The sequence below is a fragment of the Poecilia reticulata genome, linkage group LG5, assembly GCF_000633615.1.
Source record: "Poecilia reticulata strain Guanapo linkage group LG5, Guppy_female_1.0+MT, whole genome shotgun sequence".
Classification (NCBI taxonomy): Eukaryota; Metazoa; Chordata; class Actinopteri; order Cyprinodontiformes; family Poeciliidae; genus Poecilia; species Poecilia reticulata.
The window spans coordinates 8,532,064-8,559,900 of record NC_024335.1 but is presented as its reverse complement, the minus strand read 5'-3'; the positions used below and the strand labels follow the sequence as shown (position 1 = coordinate 8,559,900).

Here is a 27,837-nt window from a genome sequence, read left to right as displayed (position 1 = left end):
CACACACACACACACACACACACATATATATTTTTGGTCATTTGTTATTATGTGTAACTACAGCAACCAGAAGCAATTGATTAACATCCCAAAAACTGAACAATACCACAACTGAAACCACAAATCCCAGTAGAGTTGAAAAGGAGGCATCATGGACACAAAGCAGAAGCAGAGGAGAGAGAAAGGAGGAGGAGGTTCAAACCATCTCTTCCATCAGTCATAATAGGACAGTGTCAGGTTGTTAGCTAACACGTTGGATGAACTCCAAGCCCTGATAGGAACTCAGTTAATGTGTTCTACTGAGACATGACTGCATGATCACATCCATTGAAGAGAAGCAGGAAAAGAAAATGACATATTATTTGTCAATAACAAATGGTGTCATCTCGGAGATGTTACTGAAGTGTCATCTCTGCAACTTAGATGCTAAATTCTTAGCAGTAAGTTTCTGTTCATATTTTTCTCAAGACRTACARCATGCTTCTGCAGGTCRTACTTTTTAGGTTAGGTTTTGAGCTTWGGTCCTCAAAGGTTTGCTATAAAATGCTGTCAGTCTTTTATAAGTCTGTTGTCAAAAGTGTAATCTCTTCTGCCATCATCTGTTGCGGTAGCAACATCTGAACCAGGAGCTTAAAAGGCTTGATAACCTAATAAAGAAGGTTGGTTCTGTACTGGGGACTACTGTGGAACCTCTGGTAGTTATAATATGAAGAAAGACTCTTCATAAAATCAAGAACCTGGTAGACAACGAKGAGCATCCGCTTCATCATAATCTCAGACAACATCACTGTCTTGAGTCAGGAGATTGTTCAAAGCTGATGTGATACTAACTGCTMCAGGAGGTCCTTTCTGCCGACAGCCATCAGCAACTACAACAACTCTGTAGCATKGACTATTCTGATGTTTGTAACTTTGGACTTTGATCAGCAAGTATGTAAACATAGCTGAGTCTGGATTTTTCTGAAATTATATATTAATCTCACAGTGTTTTTACAGTCACAGCTCTATTAGATTTAGTCCTGAGTGTCAAAWATTAACAGTCTTGTAAACAAAAGAAAAATGCAAATGMGGACAAAGCAAAGACACAAAGCAACACTACAATAAACATAGTTTCTAAAGATTAAGATCTACCAAGATTTAGAGTCTGTAAATTCACTTATAATATTTTCAATGTTGAATTTATAGCACTCAACATTTCAGTATTTGTCTGAGTAATCCAAGTATTAATCTTGTTCTTATTAAGTGCGACATTGCACAAGGCTGCACAAATGGCATCAGCAAAACCACCAGAAAAAAGACAAATTGATTATCATGAGTCTCTTGTGATGGAAATCTGCAGAACTCCCCACAGAGAGATTCCTTTACACATGTTTAACACAGCATTAGCCTGAATATTCCTGTTTGGTTGCATCCTGGAGGAAACAGCAGCAGAAGGTGATATAAGTATGGTGGCAGACTTATACATATGTATGATGCAGGCAACTCAATAACAGCAGTATCATAAAAGGAACAATCAGATTACTGAGCTTGGGAGATAGAAGGATATAGTGAAGAAAATGTTATTAGTGAAGAAGAGAGCGGAGAAGAGGGGAGGGTAAGGAGATCTCGTACATTTTCTTGGAAAGGAGAACATGAATCATCTTATAACTTAATTTGTAGCTTCATATGAGCAAAAAGCATACTTAGTTGCTGCCTAGATGGAAGGCCTTTAACTTACTTGGAAGTACATGTAAGAATAAAATGTCTGTTCAATAAGGAGACTGCAGGAACAGCAAAGATAGTTAGACCAAAGTAACAAGACTCACCTTACTGAAAATAGAGACTGGTTTAGAGAGAGAAAAAGATCCTTGCTTATTAAATAAGGTCAAATGAGCTCCACAATTGACTGCTGAAAGCTGATCTCACACATATCACCACAATTAAGGTCTCTTTTTATCATTAAGAATGCCTTGGATCAATTGTTAACACCGCTGCCTCTMCTCTCACTACTTTCATGCTCTATTTATCGGCTATCTGATCCCCTGTCTGCAGTTTGCTCAATCTTCCATTCATCTATAACTTCTACAAATGATGGCAAAAATATTCAGAGGAAATGAACGAGCTGGCTCTCCAGCCCACATCCGAGTCCCAAYCCCACCAAGAACTGATGTGAAGATGAGAGCTGATGTCTCCAAGCTTTCTCTGAGGCCTGCTCCGCAGTTTAATTGGAATTTTATTGGTGACAATCAATTCATTTCTACCCCTGCTCCAGGGTGCATTGATCCGCTGTCACGCAGACGAGTCAAATGTACAACTCCACGCCCACCACACTACAAACCACAGGTTCTAATTTTACAGATTGTTTTCCTGTTTCAGAAGCTGCTGAGTGGGAAAATGTGTGGTAACAGAAGATAAATTTGTTTGGAAGAAAGTTACCTGTTATGAATTACTTTTTTGCAATAAGAAGGTTAAGTATATGATGTTTATCAAATGGCCTTGTTGCAACTTAATGCCAAAAAAAAAAATCACTGACATTTTGAATGGTTAGAATTTTACACCTTGCTTATGTTCTCAAAATATAATGGCGAGTACAAATTTCCCTCAGTGGAAAAATGTAAAACAAAAAGTTGTGATTTTATTTTCATTTAAAGCAAAAATACAGAGTTAAAAACTAGTTTTTAAACTTTAACTTAAGATGCATGGAATCTGAGCAACAATAAYATGGAACAACCCATACCAGAATATATTTTTATTGGAGTCACATAACCACGTACATATGCAGTACTCTGTAAAGGGATTATACAAATTACCTTAAGCTTTTGGTTGTCAGAATGAATATAAAATAACTTCACGTGGGGAACAAATTAATGTATGGTCAGAGTGAAATGTTGCCTGGATAACTCATTTTGTTTACCCGAAAAAAAATGTGGTACAAACTTAAGGAAACTCTTTATATTCCTTCTAATGTGTAAAACAATGTGTCAAAAGCAAGTTTTCTCCTGTTTTGTGGACTGCAGAGGAATACAACTCTGTACTTCCCCATCCATCATTCTTGATTWTAACATAAATTAGAGACAACAGGCCCAAACAGAGATCAGAACCACAAACAATGGAAATAAAGTGAACTATAAATATTCAGACAAATAAATTARCTGAAACTTTAGCATTTTTATAGCTACTTATCCCCAGAATCTACAAAAAAAAAAAAACACTCAACTACAAAAAAAAGCACAATAATTAGGTATCAAAAKCTTTGATTACATGTATGAAATGAGGAGTGCTAGGAAAGGGACAAATGCATGGGTATGAAATGGGGAAATAATTTAAAAAAGGAGAAAATTACCTTTTCCGAATTACTCAAATGCAGATAAATAGAGAAACTACAGTCTTACATCAGCTACAGTTTGACTGACATAGCAGCAAAACAATTATGCGTGAMAAAAGGATAGAAACTTATAACGTGTTTTTTTTTAGTTAAAATCACTACTTGATTCAAATTAACCCTTTTGAAAGCTTTTATAGTCACACCCTCATATTTGAATCATTATGAATCATTCATAGCTTATGAATGATTCATAAACTGTATAACTGATGGGGAGGCAACCTGGAGTTTAGTGACATGGCAGGAGAGAAAGCTGGAATCAAATCCACAACTTTCTGATTGCCATACAGCGACTAGATTTGCCATGTCTGCATTTTTTAAACCATCAAGTTCTTCAGTTTTCTGTTCAGTATTTACCACATTYTTTATTGTACATACTGTAACTAAAATATAAGAGTTGAAATAAACTACCTTTGGACATACTACTTTAATTATTGCTAACTAGCTAATCGAACACTCTTCTTAATCAACTAAATAATCTGCAGTTAATTCCATGATCTTAACTTCTCAGTTCAAAGACAGTGAATGTTCCTGCAGCTTCTGGTTATAACAACAGCTGACTTACTTTCYCATTCTTTTTAAACCAATGTCCTATACTCCTTTTTGGATCCTACCATGTTCAAGACAAACTGTATTTGCAGTCGCTGCAYAGACATCTCTGCATCTGCACAGTGGTCCGACAGACAAGCTATACAGTTTGGTACACTGAAACTGCTTAAAGCAACCGKCACTGATCCGTTTTATTGGAAGAATCTGGGCCTTTGGCCACTGCAAATTGCTTCTGGATTTTTGACTTCTTCATTCTGTTCAGTGGAGCAAGACCTGAAATGTTCTCCAGGGGATTTGGGTCTTTTTTCTTCTTGTAGAGTAACATTTACTTGGTTTATTCACATATACATAAGGTGGTTTTAGAAAATATCTTTTTTGTCATATTTTGCTGTTTTGCTTTCCAGAAAGCACATCGAGTCTCTAAAAATGTTAAAAAATAGCCCATAAGGACTTCCTTTTAATTACAGCAACTGTCAAAGCAACATGACATTTACTATTGATTGCCAGGTGACGAAATATTAACTTACGTAAATTACTAACAATATTTGTAATTTACATATACTGTAAATTTTGTACTGTAATTTCTTCTATTCTGCCTTCTTCAAAAATATGTTGGAAAAGCCAGAAGTAATAAATGACAGAGTCACAATTCTCTCCAGCGATTGGCTGATCTTTGCTGTGTTTCTGAGTAGACATCTTAAATCACTCCATGAATGAAGCAGGTCCCAGTGGGTTACCACCGCAGATATAACTCAGCACAGTCTTTACCCATTGATTGTTATGCGAYTATCACTACAGTCCTTTCTGTTAAGTSTAAGGTGATAAGGGAGGCATACATACTATTRATAACCAGAGATAACACAAATATTCATACACRCAGACGAAAGGTTGTATTTTTGTTTCTTACTGTAGTTAAATCAAAGGAACATTTCTTTAAAGAAGTTTKAACTTCCTTTGATTATCTCTAGGACTTAGATATTTCTCAAAAAACACCACCAGCGCTACAGTTTTTGTTCGTAAACTCTTTGTGGTAATATAAAAATTGAGATTCTGTATGCTATAGTTCAAAACATATAATTGATGACAACCAATTTTTAGAAAATAGCACTTCATAAAACTCATCAGTTAAAGTCATTAGTTATCAGTTACATAAAAAAAATTATGAAACTGAGACGGTATTTGTTTTGGTTTATTTTGTTAAAAGCATTAAAATTGTCAGATGATTAAAACACAATATATTCTGATTATCATTTCATCCATCCAGCTACAGGCAGTATTTATTTTGAAAAAATTGTTAAAATATCATTTCAAATTATTGTCGTAAACTTTGTATCACYTACTGTATTGTTTTATGATCAAATGTGTCATTGTAGGCCTTGAATCTACATTTTGATCTGGTATGTGTTTTGCAGAAATAAAGCGTGTTAACTTGTACTGTTTAAACCATTTATTTTAAASTTCTTTCACAATAAGCCTGATCTACCACTGAACAGAGCAGTAACTTCACTGTGTTTAAGAAATGAAGAAATAACAGGAAACTCTGCAAACTTTTAACACTCCTCTTAAAAAAAAAAAAAAAACTGGAGTGCTAAAATTAAATTTAATTACAAAAAGCACAATAAAGCCAGGAGGAAAATAGATAAACCAGACCTGTGGGGGGAAAACAGAGTAAGAGAAAGAAGCAGAAAAAAAGGCATGAAGGAGAGAGAGGCAAGAAGGCAAGGAGAAAAAAAGGCAGTAAAAGCGATTTCGCAGTCCAGTGGCGTCTCTGGATTATCATGAAAATGAAAGCTACTGAGTCAGGGAGTATCAGGGAGCAAGGAAATGGAGCCCAGGCAGATAACACAGCAAGAGAGAAAAAGAAAACGAATAAAAGAATAAAAGTCCAAGGGGGGAAAAAAAGAAAAGAGAGGTGTGTAAGACAATATGAGGCGAAAGTGCAAAGAAAGAGAAAAAAGGTAAAAAGACAATATATATACGACACACAGTGAGATTATGAGTGCAATAATACAAAAATGAGAATCACTTCAGCCCAAAGAGAATAATCAGAGGTTTCTTGAGAAGTAATATCTCTAATATTGTTTCAAGAAGACCTGCTCAGTTCTGAAATAATTTTAGTTAGGCTGAAGTTCTTTTTTTGAATTTAGGAGAAAACTTAAGTTTTCTCATGAGAAAAACTYTCTCTTTTTAAGTTTTTCTAAGAAAGAAACAAAAGGAGAAATGATTGTGGAAAAGGTTAAAAAAAATACGTTAATCCACTGATCTGGCATGGGATTGAAATAGGTAAGAYATATACATTCTTGTTCAAGTGCAATATACAGATGTCATAGTAAAGATAATTTCAGAAAGATAAAAGTTGTAAAATCCCATTGTATCCATTAAAACTAAAGCTTTTGAATCAACTGTCTTTTTACTCTTTTGCTTGTTTAGTCACAAAGAGTCACCAAATGACATGAAGATGTTTAAAACACACCGTCATGATGCATCATGTCTGTCTTCTTGCTTTTCCATCGGCTGTTTGAATTTCATCATTCAGTCAGGAACAAATCACCTTATCTCAGCTTTGCACACACCTCACTGTTCCATTTTTTTAAACATGTTTAAAAAAAACAAAAAGTACATTAGAATGTAAAATGTGATACTACCACAAGTCAACATATATGGTTATACCGTCATATTTATACCACATATTTCAAACTGGATTTAAAGTTAAACTTTAACGGACCCTTTCCAACACTCAAAAAGCCATAATAAAACCACAGCTGTATTTCTGGCTGAATGCTAAAAGTTGCTGTCAGTCTGAAAGGTTAACCTCAAGTCTTTTGCAGCCTCCAACAGGTTTTCCTTCTGGACTGTGCTGATTTTAGCTTCATCCCTCTGTCCAGTAACTCTTACCAGCTTCCCTGTCCCTGAAGAAGAAAAGCATGATTGATCTGGATGGCTTTAAATTGCCCTCTGATAATGAAGTAGAKAACCTGAGTGTTATTTTTGAGCAAGATATGTCAGTTTAATCTTTCATATACGCAATGGGTTATGATGCTGAAGTGTCCTCTAGTTTAATATTAAGTCCACTTCTGGATGAGTCAGCCATCTGTAAAAGGATTTCAAAACATCAAGTGTAATTTTTAATCCACTTCTCCACTTAAAAGTAACCATGTCATTAGGGTTGCATAAAAAAAATATTCCAGACATGTTTTGTATTCTAAGGTAGAAAGTGTATTTATTWAATTTTTCTTTTTTTTATTTATGGTTTTGGCAGATTTATTTTAAAGCAAATCTTTTTACATGACCAAGATGTTTTTTCTGGCTATTTACATTTTGGCATGACCCAACCACAGTCCCACCTTGAATCCGATGGAAAGTCTGTAAGCAAATCTGTCAAGGGAGCAAAGGATTAAGGTGATAGCAAGGAGGCCATCATACCTCAAGTAATAATTTTACACATAACTATAGAAGTGAATCATCATGGAAATGTAACAACTTTAACCACATAAGCCAATGTAAAGAAACTTAGAAAAAAACAAGAGATTATTTAGTTAAAATTGTATTTTATATTATATAAATATGAAGCTATTACATTTAGATTGGTCAATTTTGCTAAATCCCGTTAATTAAAAAGTAAAATGCAGTAATTTTTTGCCAATTTCTTATGTGTAGGTCCTAAAGATGCCATTTGCATACATCTTTAATTTGTGCTCACCCACTCAACCACTCATTTAATCATGGCTTGAAAGAAGTCTGGAAGATTTGTTAAATAATTTTGCATGTCTGCCTCCTACTATTTTGTTTCTTTGTTTTTTAACCAGTCYAGTTGTAAAATAACACAACAGCAACAACTGAATTATTTTTAGAGATAAAAGCAGCATCTAACCTCTTTACCGCCTCACGTTAGACCAAAAAMATTTGTCATAAAATAACGTCTGCATTAGAAATCAAGCAGTGGAAAAGGGATTCTGAAAGGTCAGACAGACTAAACATTACTATCAAAATGGTGTGGAAAATGTTTATGTAAAAGGACAAGTTTAACCTAAWGAAACTCACAGTGTTCATAATCCTCCCAATCTGTTTAATCAATCAAATCAATCAAAATTCAATTAAAACCTAAAAACAGTGTGCCATATGCGCCTGCCTCTAGCATGCTGATAAGAATACAATTTACATTTGCTCAGATTTTCTCTCCTATTTGTAGTCAAACATGTCATTATAATATGACTATAACACAGTTACACATTCACATCTAATTAAAAAAAAAGATCTTTCTTCATGCCAATTTGAATGAAAATCTGCTAAAGATGACTCAACAATCAAATCATTCACCCTTTGACCATCTCTCATTAGGATTCATGTTGTTGAATTTTACTCCAAATTAGGCTTTTCTTTTTGCTTCATACTTTGAACCAGCCCCATCTGCCGCCCCAAGCTGTAAAGTTACACACTGTGAACCCTGCACCCGTCAACCAGTGACTCAGTAGTTTTAAGAACAGTTTTAGGCAAACTGATAAAATGCATGAATATAACAAAGTTAACATATTCTCATTCTTTATCACACTGATAATCCACCAAGGTTGGTACTTCTAGAGAGATTAGCTGCCTTATATAATCAGTGTTATGCTCTTGTTAACACTGTCTGTTGTAAATGACTGAGYGATTACAGAGCTACACAAGATATTAGTCCATGRCAAGACAAAACAAAAATTCCTTGWGCCAAATAAACCCACAGCTTKATTATCAAAGTTGGCATTAGCTTTTTAAATGATGGATTTGCTTCCACAGTGAAAGAACCGGAAAAATTTACATCTATTACATGGCAGCAGAGAAATAATCTTTAACAAAACAGACATCAATTTAGTAGTTTTTAAATTCTAGATTTTATACACAAAACATAGCTATACATGTAGATGAGCAAAACAGAAATGGTGATCAATAAGTGGAGGTAATTAAAARCGTTTGGGATGCTGTGCAGAATGCAAACGATAAAAACTGCATGTCTTACATATTAAATGTTAGAGCTATTTTTTTGTCACCAAAGTATTTCCATATGACAAGGACAGCTGACAACAGCATTAATACCAAGTCTTTTCTGCTGGGGGAAAAARTAATTAAGGTTAGCATGTTCATGAGGAATGTTAACTTTTTTKGGGGACTTTTAGCTTTTAAGGTAAATTGTGGTTACTTTTTGGGGAAGCAAGCTAAAACATTTTTTCTCAGGGATCAAAGCTTTGTGACGTCTGTGAGCATGTTTCGCTGCTATGCACTCATATCCATGTGTGTGTACTCACTATTCGCAACATGTGCCTCTATGTCTCTCTCTCACTTAAATTTTAACATAAAGCAAGAGCCCAAACCAACAACATTCATAGAYTATGCAAGGTTGTGTCTGCATCCTGTTTCTGTTGTTGATATGCTTCTGAGCACCACAGGCTGTGAGTCCAGACACAACAATATGGAGCTGAAGAAAGAACCCACAGCTTAAAATGGCCTCCATCTCTTCTAAGTATAGTTGAAATAAAAAAATACACGTCACAAATTTAATAGAAAGACATATTTGTATATTGACGTGTTTAAAGAGAATTCGTTTTTTTTTGTCAGAGGTACGTTAAATTCAGAGAAATGAACTTGACTACATTCACAATTGTAGTCTAATGAATCGCTTTCCAACCAGAATTTTAGTAAGATTGCTTTCTGACAAATAAAACACAGAAATATGTAAATGGTAGCCTAAATTAAAATACAGTTTACGTGAGCAATGAAATCAGGAGAATTAAACAGATGTAAATAAGATGGGAAAGGTCACGTTGCAAATGTTATGCAATGACATATCTAATATGTTTACTGGTGGCTGATGCCATATTCTATACAATTTAACGTTATTCAATAAAACATTTAAATGACAACAGGTTTATGTTTTGAATGTGAATTTAAAACACATGGTGAACAATGAACAAGAACTTAACTAGAACTTAGAAGTGAAGTTGGACCAGTTTCTTGTTTAGGGTGAACTTCAGGTTTAACACGTGATGTGTTTTAGATTTTGTTCTGGRTTCTTTTGACACCCTTTTGGTTYATTTATGTGCTTTTGAGATACCACAATATTACCGGTCCAGCCTATTTTTTATCTTAGAAAATAAAAATCATGACGCATCCAACAAATGTTCAAATTAATGCTGTAAAGTATAGTGCTTAACTAAAATAGACTAAGTAAAATAAAATTATGTTAAATATGTTGCTGTGGCTACTCACTTACATTTACCAATCAATGGTTTATGTAAAACAATCCAGCTACATAATGTCAATACCAATAACTGTATTGTTTTTTTTTTTTTTTTTTTTTACCAAAGTCTGCTTTAAAATCTTTCTGAACAGTTAGTTAAAGCCTTTGCTGGATTGTCCTTTTCAGTAACCAGACTTTAGCACACATGGATTAACAATGGGATGTACTCCTCCTTTATTCCTCCTACTGATCAGCTCAGATCAGCATGTGGGAGTGTTATTTTCTCCCCAGTTGTCTGGGTGGGCAGACTTCCCATGTGTCTCCAATGATGCCACAGTAGTACCTGATCAATCACTAAGGACTGTCTTTAGAGACACATATGAAATGAAGAGAGGGACTGTAGGCAGAGCGTGTCTTGTTTGCATGCAGGATGGCAGGCAATGCATCAAAAGATGACAGCTTGCCCATTCTTCCCTTAAATAAGAATGGGGAGACTCTTGCTGGCTGTGGCTTAACTTTAATCATTCATCTAAATAACTGTTGCAGAAGTCTGCTGCAGGAGCGGCTGCAGAGCCAGGCCGGCTGCCAGCGGCTTCCTGAATATGAAATCTGACACTCTGCTCCTGGATTTCTCATTTGTAAATGTGTAAACATATATTCGACTCAGATTGCAAAAGCACAAAAGTACTTGTCCTCATCCAGCTCTCCCCGCCTCTTCTCTCACTCATTCCCCTTCTTGTAGATTTATGTATTGAAGGAGTTGAAAATTCATCGAGGTTAGACGAAGCAGTAAAAGTGTGGAGGAACAGCTCTGTCTGCAGCTGACATGTTAAGCAGCTAAGTGACAGTGATTGATGCCCTGTGTTTCGCAACTTACCAAGCGCAAATTCACACACGCTCTGCCGACAGATAAACAGCAGCAACATTGGAGATAAATAAAGAGTCAAATAAACAAGAGGGACTGGAACAGAAAAAAATAGCATATCTGCATAATGAATAGATGGAGATGGAAAGAAGGATGGAGCAGGGAGGAAGAGATTCCCAGCGGGTGAAACTGAGCCTGGGAGACGTCAGCCGGGGAGGGATACAGGGACACGTAGGCTCGTGACGACTCCGACAAGTCGCCCAGGCGGCAAACTAAAGCCCGGCTTCCTCAGATTTGTTTCCAGTGCTCATCAGTAGGAGAGCCGGATGACGGATGGACTGGCACTGGGCACAACGCGAGTGTGTCAAAGTTACTCGCTGTAATAAAGACCTGTTCTTTTTCATTCCACTGGCTTTTCCTTTTTTCCAGCCACCTGCAGTTCTGCTACCGCAAACTTGTTTCATTTCATTTTAAACTATATTCAGTTGTGTCTCGCCCTGTTTCCTCTCCATAGAGTGCAGCATTTTCATATTTAGTTTTTAATGTTTGCCTCTCCGTTTGTTTGTACTAAATGTTGTTTATTCRATTTTCTCCATTGTGAGCATGGATAAGATTTATAAAGCTGTCAGTTGTTCAGTTTTGTCATSATAGAGTTATTTAGCTTGTTGAACTGCTTACAGGTTTAATCAAAAGAATGCATACTGAGTAAGAACACGCAAAGCTTTTGTGCATTGTAAAGTCACGCCCTGGAAAATCTGACAACATATTGCTGCCATGTAGACCRTKATGGGAACATCTGTGATTGGTGACGGTGTGTGTTTACTGACCATTTTTGCTTTGCTTAAATAAAATACAAGGCCCAGTGGAACCCAAATATGAAATTTAACATTCTGTAATGGGATCAGCTTTGTTCACAATACACAAATAATGCATGACAGTTCATAAATTCACTTGATTCATTTGCACATCAAGCATAGATGTATGTAAATATATCAGTAATTTTAGTCTTTTTTAAAACTGAGTTTCAAGTACAGATCCAACTCATCCCTATTTGGTACATAGTTGCAGTCAAATTCATGCAAATATACAAAAAAAAAAAAATGGAAGTCACAAGCGATAACCAAACTCATTACGAAGAAGTTGAATGTGCATTTGTAATGAACTTTAGTAATTTCTATCAAGAGTCCAAAAGCATAAATTGTACATCAAATTAAAGATAAACTCAGAACTGTGTTGGTGGATGCGTTGTTGGGCCCCTGTTTTTTTTTAATCCTTTCTAACACTGAGATCATGATGTCAGAGATCATACAGAGCCAGGTTTGTTCTTATTATAAATAAGTTATTCCTTTTCACTAYATGACAACTTCCTTGAACTATATGAGGGATTGCTGCAAAGTTAATAATTCAGTACCGTCATCCGTCCATTGTTGTCACAAACTTGTTCAGGAGGAGGGATTGCTGCACAATCAATTACTTAAATTAGTCAGATTGGTTTCCTTGGGCAAAAACSTTTTTACAAGATTGTCTATATATGACTGGATTGATCTGGTATTTATTTTTGTAAAGAAGCTTATTATTACAATAATACTTTCACTTAAAAAAAAAATTACAACCATAGTAAGKTGCATCTTTTGAGTAAAATGTTATTACATCCAGACATATTCAAAYAACGACCACAACTAGCAGATGCAGCAATCAGGATTAAACGTACTCTGCAAACCGGAACTCAAAGTAAGAGAAAATGTCACATATCTAGCAACAAGACCCAAAAGGCCCAGAGGCTCCATGTGTTTATCTTTATAAACAGTCTTGAAAGATGCTTCAAGAGGAGATAAAGTCACATTTTTACAGATGCTTACACAAAGGCCACTTATCACTTCCACACTCAAAACTCCAGCTGACATGAACTCACCTATTTTCAGATTCACAGGAAATGGAGAGAAAAAAAAAGTTTGATGTAATCAAAGAACATCATAAGAAACCAAATGGTACAACATATCTTGTGCCTACAGTCCCTTTGATAAAATATCGTCTTACCATCTGGCTGGCTTAATTTTAGACCTTTAGACCTTTTAGATTTTAGTAACCTTGCAGAGCTGCCACTTTGGATAATTTTTWAAATAAATCTKTTGATACATGTTTTGATTAATCATCACATGTAGATGTTTTTTTTCTTTTTCAAAATTCCAAACATTTGAATATGACAAATATGAAATTTGTTATATTTCTAAACATGTGTTTTAAACAAATATCTTTACTTTTAATGGAAAACATAAGCATAAAGGGGCGAACCTCAGAATGATGAAAGTAAATAAAACAATGATTTGCATTTATTTTTTACTCCATATTCATATGAGCATTTTAGATGTGATAAAAACAGACGTACTGTAATTTCAGTCATGAATACAACTCCAAGAGAAAGAATAAATGGCTACTATATGGCAGCAAAGTGCTTCCAAAATGATCTCTGGTTATGTGTAGAAAATAAATAACAGACATCAGTGGTATAAACATTATCTTTGGTCTGCATTAGTTTGATGTTGAAGCATATATATCATTGTAGAGATTTTAAATCAAATTAAATCCGTATTTAATCTGAATTGTTTGTTGCAGACGTTGTAAATAAATTTAATCAGATTTTTTTTAGCCTTGACCAGGACTTGCTGTGTCTTTGTTTTCTTTATTTTCCATGTCATTATTATATCATTATTAAATGGCCTAAAAGTTGCTTCTCACCCAATTCTTGTTTCTTATTYCTTTATTTACTAATTCTCTTCTCTTTTCCAGTCTTTGTTTTTTAATTGTTTTTTTTTCTTTTTTGCTATTTACCTATAGCTGTAATGGGATTTTGTAAATTTTGCTTTTGTTTTTAAATCCTTCAGTTTCCTTTTCCCTCTTTGCCATTTTCTTGATTCCAGTATTTTCTCCTAAGATCCATTTTTATATTTGAGTTTATTGGATAGCACATGATCTTTAGAGACAATCACCACACAGAAACTGCTTTAATTAAAGTCAATGACGACCTCAAGATCAAGAGTAATAACAGTGAGCTTTGATTTTAGCTCTGCTTAGTCTCAATGCCGTCTTCAGCCGTGTTGATCATAATAATTCATTTCAAAAGCTTCATTATTTAGTTCGTGAAATTGGCAGGATCCCCAAATGATTTCCATCCTGCTTAAGGGTCAGGGGTTCGTTTTGGTGGGTGAGGRAAAAAAAATCTGCTGAATTTGAAGGGAAATACAAGAAAATAATGCTGGGACGTGATTTTGATGTGTTCATATGCGTTTTTTATAACCTTACATGTTTACATTTACTACATAAAACTTAATTTGAAATTCTCACAACTGCAACAAAAAAAAGAGGGAGAAAACTTTTTGTGGCATGAAAAAGATTTAGCTTTTCCTTTTTTCCTCACACCTAAATACATTTTTATATAAACCTCTGACTGACTGGGTTTTCAAGTTTCAAATTTAGGTCCTTGTCACTCTTTTTTTTTTTTTTTTTTTCAAAAAATGAGAGAAAAACATAGGGGATTCTTTTATACGCATTCGTCAGTCTGCAATAACATTTTTGGGAGACCCAGAGAGAAACTGCATACTATGCTGATATCTTATGAAAAAAACATTTGAAGTGCTGAAATATTATGACCCCAAATTGTTGTTTCAAAACTGTGACCTCTTAAAACGTTTATAAAACCTTGAAATCAGAAACCTACTCATGGCTAAAGCACACTATTTATCTCAATGATTAGAATATTATTGGAACATCTGCATCAATTTATGTCGGTAACTGAATTTACGTATTGGTCGTTAAACTGAATATAGGAATTCAAATTTGACATGAGATAAAATTTTTGCAATGCTATGGGCTGAACCATCATATGTAAGACTGTTGATTCATCAATTGTGCAGAAGAAGGTCACTGGTCCCCTTCACAAGGAAATCGCACAAGTACAGGCTATTGTTACAGAAGAAAGGAAATGTATAGTGTTTTATCCAAGCATACTAATGGAAAGTTGAGTGGAAGGAATGGKGGGGTAAAAAAAGTTGAGAATAACAGCAACAGTCTGTGGTTCAAGATCCACCATGCAGATATGCATCCAAAAACTGGGACATTTGWTGCCAAGGAGAAACTTAATCTAGACTTTTTGTTAGATTTAAGGCAAAATCTACAAAATTAACCAAAACAAACGCTTGAAATATGTAACCATACTTGAACGAATCTACATACATTAGGACACTTTCATTTGAATTCTTGGGGAAAAAATGTTTTCTAATTTTATAACTTATTGAATTAACTCAATTCCAAATTAATTTGTATAATTTCAAATTGATCCTAGTTAGTGAAATTATGTTTATTGTTGAAATTGGTTACAAAGCTTAGTGAGGAAACCCAGAGTTCTCCAATCCAAATGTATCAATGCTTTGTGTTGTSCTGTCTGTCTTCCTTAATGTTTTCCATTCTTCCACAAATMCATCTTTCTGTTCTTACTYTCCTACCCCTTCATTCTTCATCATCAATTCTATCCCTTTTCTGTTGCTTCTTTCTACATTTTCCTTTCATCTTTCTGCCAGACCCAAAAGCCTTCCAGTCTCGGTTCCCTGGTCTGGGATTCAGTTGACTTTTAGGATGTAATGGGATAAAAGATGAAAAGACTATGTGCTTCCATGTTTGGTCCTCCCCTGCTGTGGAAGATGCTCTCCRTGTGTGGGGGGCTCAGGGATGGGACTCAAACTTAAGCCTGAGAGGGGAGCTATGACTCTCTGGTGGTGTGCAGAACCATTTTAACCACAACCAAGGCTGGGGTTAATTGAAGAGGAAACAGTGGGAGGTGCTGGAGGATAAAACCCTGAGGAGAGGCAGGCAGCAGGGAACTGCAACATTCCCCTCTTCACCTCAACACTATGCAAACACACCACACATCTGCTGCTGAGGCTGAACTGACAACATTTGTTTGTTATTGCAAAGTGCACAAGATTAGCTTTACCACAACTCTTATCTGCAAGGATAATTTAGTTTAACAGAATTTAAAATGACACACAATTGAAAAAAAAAATAAAAATCTGATGTGGTGCAGCACGTACTATTTGAGCGCACAATGTATAGTCACCCCTCCGCTCTGTTGCCTTTCGGATGACTTTGCCAGTATATAAATCACCTGGCTTCAAGGACGCAGCATTGGGACCCCATACTGGGATCTTTCACATCCACCATCTGGATGCAGAAAACCAGAGTGCTGACCAGCAGCCCTGCTTTCATTCTGTTCTGTTCTTAGGATGAACTGCAACATGGGGGGTGATGAGCATAGACTGCATATAGAAACCCAATCAATCCCACAATGGGCTAGTATGACCGGACTTCATATAAAATCCTAAYGGGGGATGGGAAGGTAGCAAGGGTGAAGATATTTTAAGGTGTAAAAAAAAAAAAAAATAGAACAAGATGGTAAGAAAAGAAAATGTTAGAAGCTGGTTTAAGTGATTTGAAACATTTATCACCCCCAGCCTGCTCTACTCTCTTTAATTAATAAATTTATTTACATAACTTGGTTTTACATTTTAAGAACCAAGACTAAAGTTTATATGAGGAGAGAAAAGAAAAACATTGTTACTCAGACAAGCATAGTCAAACAAATCTGGTTCATGTCAGATCATCTGACTTGCAGGCGGTGCACAGATGCTCATTATTTGGTCACTGCTGACATTTAAACTTGCACACGGAAATTATTAGTGACTACAGAAATATATCCTAAAGAAAACTAAAAGTGCTTTTTAAATAACTTTATCGTGAAGAAGTTTAAAGTTGGCGCTCCAAATCTTGTTCTCATTCTAAAATGTTGAATGTTCTGAAGTCATCATGTTTCTCAAGAAGAAATAAAATACCTGCTGTCTAACAGGTGATGAGCAAGAATACCTTCTATAAGTTATTTCAGTGTCTTCCTGGAAACACTTTTCCTTGCATGTTTTGGGCGYTTTCAGGGTACAACACACTGCGATCTAATAATTAATGATTAACAGGCTTCTACAGAGTTATTGAGGTAAATARTTTGGCTCAATAGGGTTTTATGTAGAGGGTGGGAGGTGGAGCAGGGTGCAGCCTAGACAGGAAAAGCTATGTTATATGTTCAAATAGAATACATTTAGCAAACATTCTTAATTCTAATACTATGYAAGTATCATTTTTAAATATAAACTGACAAAAATACAGAATTTTCAACACTTAGCATCATTCTGTATTAATATTTTCAGAAGAAATGACATGAATATTCCATCTTTCTAAAGGATCAGTTCAAACTGAACTATTTTCAAGCTGGTTTTCAAGTATAACTTAAATGTGGGGAAACTAAAGCTCTTGACTCAGATTTTATGTTCAGATGTGTTTTAATTGCCTGGATAGAGTATTAAATATATTGGAAATTAATATCAGTTATCTGATCCAAGTTGCAGGTTTTTGAGCTACAATAGATTCTGGTGTATTTTCTTTTTTCATCTCCATATATTTGTTCATATTTAACCATTACTTTATCACTGTGTTGTACAACAAAGCCAACAACTATACAAGTAATCAAAAGAAACAACAAGCAGCAATTATTATTATTATCATTATAAGGAAATTAATCTTAACTTATAAATCAAAACACTTGACCAAATTTAGGGCATGTTTWGAATTTTCTGTGCTTAAGTTATCTTTTAAATGTTTTCTTTTTTTCTGGCACAAAACGAGTAACGTTCAGCATTTGTCTAAAGAAAAATGTTTGGCCGCCTTCTTTGAGAGCTACATTTGTATTACTGAGCGGCTCTCATTCGCGCAGATTGTGTTGATTCAACAATGATAAAAGGTTCTGGACAGAGCGAGACATGTGACTAATAGTCTGGCAGGATCTCTGGTTCAATTACAGGGAGGACCAACTCGGCTCTGTCCCTGGGCTAGACGCTCCTGTGAAATAGCTGAAACGCACACAAACACGCACACACACACACACCCGCAAACACACAAACACACACAAAAACAAACAACCCCCCCTAAAGCGCACAAACACTCAGCCTTAATAAATGTGATGTCACTGACCAGAGGATAGCAACACTGATACATTTTTCTGCCCTTTTCCTTAAAGATATGTCCAAAAGAAACGTATTGGAAAATTGGATATTGGCACTATCTAAATTAATGTTTCAGGCCCCGGGGAGGCAAATGCTTTCTGCACGGTTTGGGTCTTTAAAAAAAGTCGGGGGACAGCTGATGAAAAGCTTGGTTGAAGCAGTTTATCCGCAATGAGAAACACAGGAAATGAACAGTGACCTACGCAGTCAATTCCAGCTCTCAGAGAACCGAGTGGGATGTTTGGGYTGGGCCCTTGAAAGTTTAAACTCAAGGACTTCTAATTCTTTTCATCTTGAACAAACAAACCTGATTTTTTGGTAGATCTCATTGGCATAATATTTTGTGGAGCAGAAACAGATTTTTTTCTCTTTTTTTTTTCTTTTTGAGATGCAAAAGCAAAACATCACATAAAGTTAGCCTGGCCTTGAAAATCTCAGCAGCTACGATGATGGATGCTACCAAAGCATGACTACGTTTTTTTTTTGTGTTTTTTTTGTACTCCCTGCTGGTGAAGCCAGTTCAATAATAACAAAACTGAACTGAGTGAAATACACACACTCTCACAAATACCCACATGGTGTAAACAGAAGACAGGTCTAAAGATCTGGCATGTTTCCAGAGCAGATGGGTGGGTGGGGTAGAGGAGTGAATCGGGCCTGGTGGGTGAGGTGGGGGGCTGCATGGAGGGGTGCAGGAGAGCATCAATCTGTCATTCCTAACAAGCCAGGAGACTTAGAGCTCAGGCAGGTCAAAGACACACTCACACACGCCCGGACGTCCTTATGCAGGCGTCACATTTCAACTGTGGCATTCCTGCTAATTAGAACACAAATTAATGATCCAAGCATGAAAGACAGCCTGACTCTTCCTCTTTCTAGTCAATGTTTCACCCTCCCTTCAGCTCCATCTTCCWCCAAATTAGATTTCCTTAAAGTGTTTACGCACTTTAAGCAAGTGTTTTGTCTTTTTTTTCYATTTGTTTTTGCTCTTTCAAGTCAGATGAAATTCTTCAATCAGCTTCTGATCTAGTGCTTAAACATTAATTMATCTCAAGTTATTTTACTAATATTTACATTTCCCAACAAAGAGTGACCYGTGCTGTTTTGGAGTCTATCAAGTTTATCAATATCATCTGAAAATGTAATGATGTTCTCAGTTGGGAGAAAARCTAAGCATCATAAAAAATAATATGTAGTCATATCACAATCAATGACAATCATTTTTAAGCCTCCATTGTCATTCAATTGTTTATTTTTCTAAAAGAAAATGCCTACAAAAGAAACAGTTTATTTTTCCACCAGGAGCAGGTGTAAAACAATCGTTGTATAAGTTGTGAAAACAGTGACAGATCAGGTGTATAACTCACAGGACAAGTGTGGCACTGCTGGATGAATTGCTTGTTCTCTGATTATCTTTTTTKCTTTCCTTCACATAGAACGGAGATCAATTCTGCGGCAATGTCTCACACACACACGCACCCCCCCACCCCCACCCCACACACACACATAAACAAAAAAACAGACAACTGCAAACAGCAGCGCTCCTCCAGGTCCAGGACACCTTGCCCACAATGCATCAGTGAACAACTGACCTTGACTGCTTCCTAAGGTTAGGAAGATCATTAGTCCTGCTTCCCAACTGCATGGCTGAGAATAGGAACACGGTTTGCCACTCATCATCTTTGTGTGGCTCAGCTTCTGTGTTTTTCTTTAGTTTCATTTAATCTTTCTGCTTAGGGTGTACTTCAAAGGCCAAGATAATTAAATAAATTGCTGTCGTAGATTGGGCTTTAATAATTTTAATTGAAAAACWAGAGAGCAGCCACCTATCATTTAAGCATAAAGTTATGGATTTGTTAGCGCYAACAATTTCATTAGAAATGAGAAATCTGTCTTTATTCAAACGAACACAATTTATTAACAGCGCAATTTATTTATAAATTTTTTATTAACACGTTGTTAACAAGGTGCATTAATACTTTTGTTTACAAGGTTYATTACAAGGTGTATTAATACTTTTACATATTCACTGTACCATATTTATTACAATGTGTTGTTGACTTACAACTACTAACATCAATGTATTTTATTCGGATTTTATAATAGACCAACACAAATTAATGCATAATTGTGAACTGGAAGCAAGGGGATACATGGTTTTCAGAAGTTTTTGCAAATACAAATCTGAAAAGTGCAAAAGTTTTTGCGTGTCCAGCCCTGTTTATTCTAAAACCTCTAGATTTGCGCTAGATTTAGCTACCCAAATCTAGTGCAAATCTAGAGCAACCATAAACATTCAAAAGTCAAGCAGTCAGCAAGTAGACTCCCTTTATACTGTATGTAAAGTTGTTCTGTGAAGGACTCAAAGGTATTTTTTTACAAAATAAATAGAGAATCATGAAGGAACGCACAAGGTCAAGGAGAAAGTTTGTTATTGTTGAAAGTCTTAAGAAGTCCATTCCAAAGTTTGTTACACAGCAAACCTGTTGARGAAGGTTCTCTGGTTAGTTAGACTGGAGCAACTCATTTATTTGACCTGCAACACTTTCTAGCTGTAAAACACAGTGGTGGCAATTGATCAAGTCACATTCATGTATTACAATGGCCTCGTCACACCCAGAATTACAAGCAGTTGAGAATCTGTGAAAAMTCTTGAAAACTGCAGTTCACAGATGTTGATTCAATCTGACTGAACTTGAGCAGTYTTGCAAGAATGGGAAAACATTTGAGCCTATTCTTTTGCAAAATGGGCCAAAACATCCTWTAAAAGCCCTGCAACTRTGATTGTAGTGAAAAGAGGTTGAAAAACATTAAGTCAGGTGTATGCTGCATGACACAATTTTGAGATTTACATTTGTAAAAATGTCTCAAAATTATTTTCCTTCCACCTCACAATTGTACTTTACTGTGTTTGGGTCTGTTGCATAAAATCCCCAAAAAATGCATTAAACTTTGTAGGTTTTAATGTGACAAAGTGCAAAAAAGTTCTAGATAGATAAATAATTTTGCAAGTCGCCTTTTCCTTTCTCCACTTGCTTTCTCAACACTGCATTGCCAGTACAAATGTGATTTTTATTGGCCATATTTTCATGCTCCAAACACCTACTCTTGCTGTTAGATTGTATCTGCATGTCAGGACTTGTTAGTCAGAATCTTCCAGATGCTGATTCTTAAGTGAGTGAAGAACGACTGAAATGATTTATTCGAATACAGAAATGCACTCTCCTCGTTTGGATAAAATGCTGGAAAATAAAACCTTACACGAAGCAGGGAAARAAAAGAAAAAACATGTTTTTTAAACAAAAACAAATCACCTGCCATTAACAGCCCTCACCTCCCATCTCTTCCTTCCTTTAGTCCCAGTTGGAGCTCTCGCTCACAATCAATACCTTTCACCGTTAAGCCGATCTGCAATAATAAAAGCATTACAGACAGGGAAAAATAACATTAAATCTTATTAAAAATGGGAGCTGGTCTCTACTCTTCCATGTCTTTCTGTCTCTTGTTGCCTGTGTGATAAAAAAAAAACCCCAGCTCCATTGGAGAGATCAGAGCCATTGGGATGATTCCTGAATGTTGCGGGGTGATCAACAGGCTCAGCATCAGGGCGTGCATTGTGGGTAACAGGTAGAAAACGGAGCTTAGCATTCGGCTCAGCTCTCATGCCAGCCATGTATATTTCACAGGATTGTCTTTTATATTCTGTCTGTGGCTCAGTGGAGCACTCATCTTTATTTCATTCTGTGGCATTTTTTTAATTTCAGCTGACTCCCCCCCCCCAACCCTCTTTTGCTCACTCCCCTTCTCCTCCTTCCCTCCAACCTTCCTGACAAACCCCTCTGCCGACTGAATCTGTAATGACATTATGCGTCTTGCACTCTGAAGCTTTCAGCAAAGCAAACAATAACTCCTGGCAATTGGATATCACCTTTTCTCCACACTAAGAAAAACATGTAATTTAGATAGCAATGTGCGKGTGTTTTGCCCGTCAAGCCCCTTTTGAGAGATATGTCATATTAAAGAACAGTTGTTCATCAAGATGCAACTTCAGTTAAAAGAATAAAAAGAGGTTTTATTTGCATGTTACCAAACTATACAGCCTGTATATTTAAGATGAATACATTTTGATTCAGTCAGCATTAGAAATTATGTCTAAAAATGTTTTTCTCTTCCTGCTAAAAGCTGCTCCTTTTGTCATATTTGTAAGCTTGGAAGACAATAAAAGGAAACATCCCAACTGAGGTTCTACATTAACCTCAATCCGGCACCATGCAAGCAAAATCAGATCATCTGTTATTACTTATTTTTTATGCAAGCACTGTGTGTGTTAAACTAAACAGATTTTCAATAGAGTTCAAGTCAGCTGACAATGATCACCACTGTAGTGTCTTCCAGAGCTTCTTCTAGAAGCAAACCTTTGATGTTTGGGCCAAATCATTGTCTCATTAGAAGGTCYAATGCACACAGCATGACATTTTCTCCCATTTATTGACACTTGATTGAATGCATTTGGCTCCCCATGTGTTTCCAGCTCCAGAGCAAACAAAGCAGCCACAGCAAATAACTGAGCCACACCAATGTCTCACTGAAGGAATGGTGTTTTTTTATGCTTCATTTTTCCTCCTACAGAGATAMTGCTGYTCCATAGACACAAAATGATCCAATTTTGAGTTTCCTGCCACTAAACAGAAACTTTTTTGGCCTGTTTATTTAGTTTTAAACTAATTCAACACCAAGTTTCTACTGATTGGGGGTAGTTAGTCATGGTGGATGTCTGGAAATTCAGGTGCGGCACTTCATAGTTTAGTATACGTTACTCTGTGAAACCTCAACCTTAGTGGCTACTGCCACTGACTCTTGCTGTAAGTTGAACATTTTTGACCACCCACCTCCTCAAGATTCTGGTGGCAACTTCTGATAGCTTCCTGTTTTTGCTACATCTAGGCGGAAAACCCATCGGTCTTTTAATTCTTCACTTGTGGACTATTCTTCTGAATGCATCTCTGGGAGCAAATTTGATTTACAAATGTGAATTATTCAATAATTTTGAGACAGCATTTACATAAACATCTTCATAACTTTGGTCTTAATTGTTCTTGTGTATTTTTTATTGGAAGCACATGGACAATTTTGCTAATAAACTTAACATGCAGTAGGGGTTAATTAGTGTAAAGAACAACAATGTCTTACATTAGCAAGGACACTTCCTCATACAGTGAAGTGAAAAGAAGGCATTGATTTTCTCTTCAAAATCTTACGAGTTTCTTATTCTTTTACAGATCATAACCATCCTCCGTTCCAGCAGGCTTGAAGCAGCTGAGAATTTCAGATACTCTCATTATGGTTACTTTGTTGTCAAGGGGGCAATTGACCCATAAACAAACCAATCCAGCTCACTGTGTTTGGAGTGTATTGGCAAACCTAAGTCAATACAGTTAAAGCTGCTCATTTTGTTTCAAGGAAATTCGATTACAAGGAAATAATAAAAAATAAAAAAAACGGATATCAACCCCTTTATTTGGTGCCAAAATTATTGGGAATTCATAAGTTATTAAGAAAAAGGAAGCTGAGTGAAAATCACAGCAAAAAAAAAAAAAGGAAGACATTATCCAACAGCTTTTATTTAAAATGGAAAAACAACAATTATTTTTATCCCCACTAAAACAGAACTCATGGGAGGGGCCCTATAGGTGATGAGCAGCTCATAAAATGCAGGTTTTGTTATGGGATATTTATTTTGGAACGGTGATGGCAAATGCTGCTGCAGGGTAAGTGAGACGACATGTTCTGCGTGTCCTGACCCACAACATGCTGCAAGCATGATTACAAAGCACAGAGATCAGGTGCAATTTCAGTGCATTCAGCAATAGCATTAGCATTTTTACCATAATTCCCACCAACGGTGGCTCACAGAGTCCAAAAAAGATGTATATTTCCGTTAGTTTGTTCAGAGCGAGGTCAATTTGTAATCAGACTAGAAGCAAACTGCACTAAATTCATGTGGGGAAATACTGGCTTGTTTATTCCTTATGATTTATAAAAGGAAGACATAAATATTTACTTTGCACTGTGATCAGTTTAAATAATAGTGTGGCTAAAATATATTCTAGCACATTTGCTTCTAAAAACATTTTACTTTGCAGTGTTGAGTAAATTTAATGCTGATGTATTTTAGCTATCGCCTATGTTAATGCTCCGAAGCTGGCATCAGATTAAAAACCGTGATATCATAAGCCCGTAGTATTTATAATAAAGGTTAACTCATACCACCTACCACTTTAATCACAGAGTAGAAGCACCAGCAGAAGTCCATTAAGGTACTGCTTTAAAAGCTGTAGGATTTTTATTGATGCATTCACTGTTTTTTTCCCCCCACAGCACGTTTTTAGTTGAGTTATTTACATTAAAAAAGTCTAACTGAAATACTATATAGGCATAATATTACATTTCCCAGGAAAAATTTATTGTAATAAAACAAATTTAAAGTTTCTATAAATTGCATCAGGCATTTGCAGCTATTCACATTTTACTTTATGTGACACATCACTGCGTTATCTGTCACTGAGGAAAGAAAATAATACTCTGCCTGCAAGAAAAAAAAAAAAAAAACATAAACATGACTGATAAACTGAGGAAAAGTTGGCGAAACATCTCCAAAGAAATAAAACAACCTGATCTGTGACAGCGTGTTATCCAACATGACATTGAACCTGATGTATAAAATGAGCATACGATTACCCTCCTACGTAGCAGAGCCTGTGCAGCATTGGATATGTGAATAGAAAGGTGACGGAGAGGTCTGATATCTCAATGCAGGACAAGAATGAAATCATTAACCAAGCCATTTGGCAACTGAATCTAATCTTTGCAACAAGAGATGTAGCGAATGAAAATGTGAAGGTGGGGTCATATCTCAACAAAAAACATTTGTTATGACAGCAGAAAATCAAAACAGAAATCAGTATGTGACAAAGAAACATAGCGGGTTTAGTTGAGCTGCAAAGTTATTAGAGACAGTTTACAAAAATAGAAGTAATAGATTTTGAATATTTTTGAAACCTACGCCTTTTTGTTGTTGATTTAAACTGATGTTAACATAAAAATATGTCAGCTTGGATGGGCGATGGGGTTTATACAAAAGACTGGCCTTGTGGATTAAAAACTACAAAACATTTATCAGGCACATTCATTTGTAACCTCATTTTAATCTCGATCCAGTGGATGTGGCAATCTCTGCATAAAGCACCTCTGGTTAGCAGAAATTGCTCTGGCTGATGAGATTCTGTTAGATGTAATAAACCTTGAGGCAGACAATTATACTGGGGCAAAATTTGTGGATTTGTCATTTCTGATATTACTTTAAGGTTAAGCCGTCAAGTCGATCCCAGAAATTATGTTCGCAAAAGACATAAATTTTGAGCACATGTCCCTCCTGATGTCAGGGTTTACTCGTTCAAGGTCTCACACAGGCACTCCTGCACAGATATGTATATTTACAGTAGTGTTTGTGTTGAGACTTCTTTTTCACAAGGTAACATAGTGCTCAATCACTCACAGATATCTTTTTAATCTCTTTCTTTCTGTCCTTGTGTGTGCATTTGTTTGATTTATGAGTCTAAGCAGGCCGCAGGGACACAAAGCTGGCCTCTCAATACTCCACTGCTTGATGCAGCAAGACATAGGTTCACCCTGGCCTCCTTATCTAGACTGCACAAAAACACCCCACCACACCACACACAGCGACAGAGAAAAAAGGAGGAGGATATGACTACTTGGAATACAAGACAAGTTGGAGCAATGCAAAGGTCTATGAGATAAAAACAGAAGACAGTCAGTGAGAGGAATGAACAAACAAAACACAAGTATTTCTTTTAATTATTGTTTTCTAAATGTGTTTGATAAAAAAAAAAAATATTAATATAGTTGATGTATTCTCCAAACCAGTTATCTTGACAATTTAAAGGTGGCGGCTCTTTTGTAATTCCTTTTTCTCTGCACAATGCATGGACATTTTTTAAGAGCACTGGCAGGAGATCTCCTTAAATCAAAATATTCTGCAAGGTTGTTCAACCAAACACAGGTCAGATCAAGTCTTGTGAACGAACAAGCCCTCTGAATCCTTCTGGTCTCATCGTCTGAAGTTGCAAAGTGAAGCAAACAATGGCTGCTTTAAATGATTGTAGTGTTCATTATTTAAGGCTCACACACATATACATGCATACTGTGTGTATTCTGTGAGCCACAAAGACCCGTCTGTGGACAGTTGAAAATTCATAGTCAAATATTTGCATTCATTTCTCATGACAAAGTCCTTCGTTTCCTATAATCTGAAAGGACGGTAGCAAGTTTGATGAGCTAGTTGGGCACTTAGCTCCATTTGGTCTCCACCAGCAGCCACCACACCCCATAGTGCTACACAAAGTTCAAGTCTGGCTTATGTGGTGTCCTTACTTCTGACTGCACTGACTCTCAACCTTATCATTGTGTTTTCCACCGAGCAGTTTATTATTCAACACCAAATACATGAACAAGGTCGTAAAAATGTACAGTTGAGTACGCACAGACATGTGGAGTAAAGTATGTTTGTGTAGGCCTTTACCCTTAACAAACTTCCTTTTCTGCTGCCTTTGTCTTATTGTTTAAATGCCACACTAAAAATATGTAAATTTCAATCTTCAGTAGCTACTTCCACATTGAAGAATGTTGAGTCAGGACCACTGGGTAGGACTGTGGTAGTTGTAGTACTTTTAATGATCATAAAAAAATAAATTTTTTAAATTTCTGATCAACTGGCCACTTGTCTTATGGTCAAATTGTCATATTACGGTCACAAACTTGTCTACTAGGTTCTGCAAATGGCTACCATAATGGTTAAGTAGCTGTCACAGTGACCAGATGTTTCATCCAGTCGGTAATGAGGGCACCTATGTCATGTCAGATTGCACTGTATCGCCTAGATCCCGGCCAATTGCTGTCATTTATGCCCTCGGGTATTGTTCTGCAAGCACCAGCTCCTTATAAATGAAATGTTTTGCATAATAATTGCTGGTCTGCACTAGTGCAAACTTACAACCAAGTCACATCATTTCTTCTCCGTGCAAAACTTTTAAAAGCATATTGCACTGTATGCAGTGCAAATTGTATGATTGGGGCTATCTTTGTTTTAATGATTTTCCCTTGTTTCTAACTTCTCTAAAGCATTTTATGTTGCATTCAGCTGAACAAAAGTACTAAATATGGGTGTTTGTTTACTAACCAAGGTCAGATTGACTGTTTCTTGAATAAACTTTTTTCATCTGGCAAGCCAAGGTCGAGTCTGTAGGTTTTTACCTGCCTTTCTAAGTGATTTCATTTTGAAGTCAATAACTGACAAACTCCTTGTTTTGTAATTTGATCCTTTGAGGAAAACAATATTTTGTTCAAATACTTTAAAAAAAATTCACCAGGCAATTATTAAAAATAAATGTCAAATGGGCTGCAAAGAAATTAAGAAGGCACAGAGTTGATCAGCGATAAGGATGCAGTGAAAACGATATCTACATGTTTGAATCTAGCCTTTTTCTGTTCCTTTGCCAACGATATTGACTATGAACACAATGGTGTTTAGCATGTAAACAGAATAATGACAATAACATAAAAAGAGAAGCTCTTTTCTAATTGGCTAATTAGAGATGTGGCTTGTACAACCACTTCCTGCAGGGTTTGTTTGGCAGCTAACCTCAGGTGTGACATGAGGATTGTTGGCTCGTTG

At 36.2% G+C, this 27,837-nt stretch overlaps 1 protein-coding gene across 1 annotated transcript in view; it reads right to left on the bottom strand.

Moving 5' to 3' along the window:
* Positions 1-27,837, bottom strand: part of nxph4 (neurexophilin 4) — a 53,159-nt gene that overhangs the window by 6,256 nt on the left and 19,066 nt on the right. The gene's annotated exons all lie outside the window — the stretch shown is intronic.